Source organism: Hippocampus bargibanti, linkage group LG12 (assembly GCF_051943395.1).
Source record: "Hippocampus bargibanti isolate YZ-2025 linkage group LG12, ASM5194339v1, whole genome shotgun sequence".
Lineage (NCBI taxonomy): Eukaryota > Metazoa > Chordata > Actinopteri > Syngnathiformes > Syngnathidae > Hippocampus > Hippocampus bargibanti.
The window spans coordinates 18,811,009-18,817,316 of NC_142745.1; positions in this window are offsets into that span (position 1 = coordinate 18,811,009).

The following is a 6,308-nucleotide window of genomic DNA, read 5'->3' on the forward strand; positions in this document are numbered from 1 at the left end:
TAGCATGGCACGATTTCTGCCAAAATCCTACATATACTAATTGTGGAAACAACCATTACCATGGCAACAAGCATTTTGCCGAGCGGGGACAAACAAAGTGCACTGTACCTCGGAAAGCCTGGACTGTCATCGACCGATAGCATCAAGGACATTTGCTGTATGACCCCCCCAGGGTTTCCACAGATGTCCTGGAATATTTCTTTCTTGAACAGCTTTGCCCTTTTGCTTACCAGGGCAGATTAAATTTAGTGTTGTGAAAAAGGATAGTTTGTTGAATTTACTGCCATTTGTTTTGTTTGTATTGTTCAATCATGATTAAAAAAAAAACAGACATTGATTATGTTGATTATAATGGGAAATGTTTCTGTTTTTGACCAAATCGGTGTTCGAAGAGGTTTCTGGAACGGATTATGGTCGAGAACCCTGGTTTAACTCAGCCCATAAACACCCCATTTAACAAAAAGAAACTACCATTGGTTCAGCTGGACAGGAACAAATTTGGTGCATCATGTCATATCTGCCAAATGATGTGTAAGAGTTTTGCAACAAATGGGAAAGAGGGGGCTTGTTGTGAATATCTTACGTAATTGTCACATTGCGATGCCACTCCATAGATGGTCCAGGAGAGGTGGGCAGTAACAACGGTACATCTATTTTGCGCACAGTAGCCGTGAGAGCTCTTATCCTTCTCAGCAAGCCCACATTCTGACAGCAGGCTGAGGTACTTGACGAGCGGCGCCAAGGCCACCGTACTGTACCATCATTAAAAATGGATGCTGATGGCCACGAGAACATCAGTCCAAAGTTCCCATCAGGCGTGTGGCCTGAAAGTCAGATAGTTGTCAGTGGATTGAGGGGGTCGGGGGGGTCGCGGGTGGGACATTGATTCTGATGAGCGACAGGAAGGCGTTGAGAGGCAGGCCGGTCCCCGGAGAGAGATTCAAGATTGATGCTTTCCTTATCACGTGGATGCCGCATCGCTTGAAATACGAACATGGACTGCAGGCAATGATGGACGAGAAAAACGCAGCGTTTTTTGGCCCGAGGAGAAAATATGAACTCATTAATGGCGTCGACGTGTCAGGGTTAAAGGACAACCAACACCATTTTTTGTTTCCTAACTGACATCAGAAAAACATTTTCTAGTTCCAGAATACTCAAAACACGCAGGCTGATATTTTTAGTCAAATAAAAAACACAAATAAAAATGACTTAAAGTGTCCCAAAACTACTTTAAAATGAATATGATTTAAATAGTTCTGAAGAGGAAAGCATAAATGTTTGCAATCGATTAAATAAGTTATTCCGTGTCATTTTGAGGCATTTGGACTGAAATGTAACATCCCAGAAAATGCACAAGATGGCACCCAAGCTCCTTTGCCATGAAATGGGCTGATTTGTCTGCTGGGAATTTATGTCAGCTAGTATCAAATAGTAGTCTTGGTACAACACACGATTCACCATCGCGTTATTTATGTGTTTTACTTCTAATTTCGCCATCAACACGACGTTTTCAGACCAAACAAAGTACCCAAAATGCATTGTGTGTCGCTTTCTCGGTCAGTGACGATACCTGCCGTGACATCACGGTAGGTTTTTTTCACCAACTCAAAAACAAGACTTCCTGAATATTAAGCGCGAGTCTTAAAACGTAAAATACAGCTATATGCAGTGGAATCTTTGTAAAATACGCTAAGTAGCAGTCATTTCAAGCGATTTTACAAATTATGGACACAATTGTGTGTCGGTCGTCCTTTAAAGCAGCTGCAATTTGCATATTTAACGCGCATTGGTGAGCGGTGCTTTTGACAGCAAGGTCCGAATCAATATTATTATTATTATTATTATTATTATTATTATTATTATTATTATTATTATTATTATTATTATTAATAATAATAATAATAAATAATATTATATTATTATTATTATTATTATTATTATTATTATTATTATTATTATTTAATAATAATAATAATAATCATAAGTTTCATTTATAAGTGCCTTTCAAAACTCTCAAGGTCATTTTACAGTCACAGGATAAGTTTTTCTGTGGGTGAGCAGCTGCTGCCACATGCGCCAGCTTTCACTCAACCCGGAAGTAACTCAATCCAACCCTTAACTCATTCACTGCCAGACGATGTGCAACAATATGTCCACTCCATTGCCAGGGTTTTTGTCAGTTTCACTGAAATTGCAGGACCCACACAATATGGAGTTTTAGGACTAGATAAACATTCAATGCAGCGTAAGAAAACTTCGACCAGGGGTGTCAAAGTTATTTTTTTTTGCCATGGGCCACATTGTAGTTATGGTTTCCTCTCGAGGGCTGTTATGAATTTGGGAAAGCAATTAGAATGTTTAATCCCCTCCACATATTACATATGTAGTGCACAACAAATTAATAAATAACTAGTTTTCATATGTGAAGTCAAGAATTGTCACGTTCCGAGCGAGACTGAAGACAGCTGACTCGTCGGAACGTAGTGGAATGTTTGGGATCCCAAAGCAGGCGACAGAGACGGACGATCCAAGCAGAATGTTTATTCACAAACACAGAAACACAGCGAGTAGGAAGGCACGGGGTGATCAGACCCGCCTACTTCACCAAAAAAGCAAAATGGCACACGGGGGTGCAAAAGTACGCAATCCCGGATGATAATATAAACTTACGGGACGCAGGAGAGAACACCTCGGTCCGGGTAAACTCGCGCACCAAAGGAAAAGTCCAGGGTACGGTAGAAATGCGAGGCAAGTCAATCATCCGGTACCAGCGAGGTGACCACGACCCGTATATACCCCGTGTCCATGATTAGAGAATTGACAGCCGGTGGTGGAGGCGGGAGAAGCGGCCCCGGCCCCAGCTGTCAATTCGCACGTGACAAGAATAATGACTGATATTGTAGTTTACATCCAAAAATATGTAATTTTGGTCAGTACCTTCGCAAGCATTATGGAATTTCACAAGTTTGATTTGCTTTCACAGGCCGAAAAAAATGATGTGGTGGGACGGATTTGGCCCCTGGGCCTTGACTTTGACACTGGTGCCTTAGACTCTCATCTTTCATCGGGAAAAAAAAATATTCTGATCTTATTTGGCTTTAGAGTTATCTGCAATAGAAGCGGGGGCTTCTGTAGAAAAGCAAAGTGAAAAACATTGTCAGATGTCTGACCTGAGCTTGATTCGTACCCCTCCGCAAGAAAAAACCAAACCCAAACAAATCTGGGAATGGCACTCAATGTCATGTTTTTCAATTCCCTATGAATTTGGGAATGGCAATGAATGAGTGAATAACTATTTGATGATGATGCACTCTTGACTGCAGCTACAGCTGCGACTGCAACTCATGTAAAAAGTGTGGAGTGATTGACGACAAGTCCACTAGAAGATACCGCTAACAACCGCGCAAAACGAGCTGTGTTGTGTTGACCACAAGTTTGATTTTATTGGATGGTGACAGACAAAATATTTCAGACTGTAGCTGTTGTTCCGAATGTTACATTTTGCACAGAATTCTACAAGGTCTCTGTAACGCTCAGGAAAAAAAAATGTGCGTTATATCACATTTGGAATAAAGTTGCATCACCTTGCATGCAAAGCACTAACCAAATGGTATCATAATGAAACGACGTGATTACAAATGCAAATAATTTGCATGCTTGAACTTGCTCCGACCCTGCAAATAGATGGGAACCGTCAGAAATGCTTCAAGCAACGTAGCCTCTGAATTTGTATAAACCCAAGTGATAATCCGAGCGTGTTTGTGCTTTGCCTACAAATGCACAAGAGGGAAATGTTTCCTTTTGGGCTCCCAAGATGGGACAAAACAAGACAATGATCCTCCAGCTTTGGGCGCCGGGATCATTAATGCAATATTTTCAGAGCGCTGTGACGTATATTTTTTCCAAGTTTATTTAGCTGGAAGAATAGTTTGCGTGCTTTTGTTTTTAGCAGTTTTTCTTCTTAAACTTTAGATTCTTATCATTGTATTGTGTTTGATCTCCGGAAGAGATGCTCAGATTTGTCTTGTGCTCGAACGTGATGTTAAGCAAGGTCAGATTGTTAGGAGGGTTTCCTTTAGAGGGCCGTTATGAATTTGGGGAAGCAATCAGAATGTTTAATCTCCTCCACATACAGAGCGCAAAACAAATTAATGAATAACTACTTTTCAAATTTAAAGTAAAATATAATGACTGTTACTGTGGTTTACATAAAACTATTTGAAATTTTTGTTCAAACTTTAGCAAGCATCATGAAATTTCACAAGTGTGATTTGCTTTCGCGGGCCAAATAAAAGGATGTGCCGTGCCTGATTTGGCACCTGTGATGTTAAAGGACAACCGACGTCATTTTTTTGTTTCTTAACTGACATCATAAAAACATTTCATAGCATCTAAAATACCCAAAACACGCAGTATGATATTTTTAGTCAAATGCAAAACACCAATAAAAATGATTTAAAGTGTCCAAAATCTGCAAAAAAATTGAGCTACGAATTGGGCATTTTCAGAAAGTCCCGCCCCCAGTTCGTGACATCACGCCAAGACGTCTTGCCTTGCTGGAGAATCAAAACAATGGCTTCAGATTCGGAGAATATACTTTCTTGTTATACATCCAGTTATGAATGTGATTCAAATAGTTCTGAAGAGGAAAGCATACATGTTTGCAATCGATGAAAGAATTTATTCCGTGCCATGTTGAGGCAACATTGGGGGGAAATGTATCACCCAAAAAGAGGCAGAAAATGGCGTCCAAGCTCCTGTCAGGACTTAATCAGCCCGTTTCCACCGGCTGATAAATTCCTTCCATGGAGCTTGGTCGTCCTCTTCTGGCGGCTTTTGGGTGCAACACGAGGTTTTCAGACCAAACAAGTACAGCAAAATACATTGACGTGATGGAAGGACTGCTACAATGTGTCTTTTTTCGGTCAGGGGCGTGCGTTCCTTTAGTGACGTCACGTACGGACTCGTCACCACTCAAAAAACACTTCCTGAATATTTACCGCGAGTCTTAAAACCTAAAATACAGCTATATGCGGTGGAATCTTTTTAAAATACGCTCAGTAGAAGTCATTTGAAGCCATTTTACAAATTATGGACACAACTTGTCCGTAAACATCGGTTGTCCTTTAAGGCTTATACAGCTTGTCACTCACATCTGACCACTTTGTCCGAATGCAATGGACTCTCTGTCGCTTTACCTTGGTCATCCGTTTTTAGAGACACTTAAACCGCATTTAAGACTTTTCCTAATCAATGTCCTTGAAGGTAACATCTTGATCGAAGGACATCAGCAATGACGTGAATGTTAACATGAGACTGTGGACACAGATGCACAGACTTGTCTTATCACCCTCCAAGTAAATATGTATACTATATTTTTGAATATCAAATGAAATGCCGGTGTGCCTTAACTGGGAGTCCAGAGTTTTCCGACTGGGCTACAAGGCCATCTCTGACTGTGGCTAAAGCCAAACAGTAGTGGTCGAGGAGGGATAATTTCCATATACAGGTAACATCTGACTTGTGACCAGCTCGATTTACGACCACAAATACTTACGACCACGACCTCCAGACCCTATTAATTCTACTCCTGGCACCGCAACGCACTAGCAGGCAATGTGTACGCCAATTTTGGCCCGCCTGCATCTCACTCTCCTACAGCAATCGACCGTGTGATGGCACCGGGGGTAGTGGGGGGGGGGGGGGGGGGGGGGTTGCGAGTCATTTAGCCTCCGAGTCGCGATTCAACATTTCGAATGGTTTTGACTTACGACCATTTTAACATACGGCTGTGTGGTCAGAGCGGAACTCGGTCGTAAGTCGGATGTTGCCTGTATAGTCCACATCTATTTAAATCGCTTATGAACACCGCAAAAATGTTTTTTTTTTCTGTCCTTCCCTTTTGATATACTCTAATATTGGATACAAAGGGTAATTTTTGGGGAGAACTCTCTACCGCCAGGTGGAGGATTTTGACATTTACATAGTGTTCAGTTTTTCTTGCTATTGAATACCCCACTTACCTTGGCAGGATGAAAATAAAGCACGTTTATTTCCCTCCGGTTCTCTTCCTGTGAGAGGCGTGTATAGCTCAGGGACCCTGTGCTGAAGCCTGCCTGGTTCATAGGTTTTGAGAGGATGATAGAAGTGTTGCCAACTTGGTCAACTTACATGAGCTTTTTGATTTGAAAATATTTGTGGCTTGCTTCGGCTCAATATTCAGGGCTAAGATAATGTCAAAGAGGGAAAAATGGTTCCTGATGGCTGTGTTTTTCTGTGCCTCTTTTTAACAACTACGTTGGTTT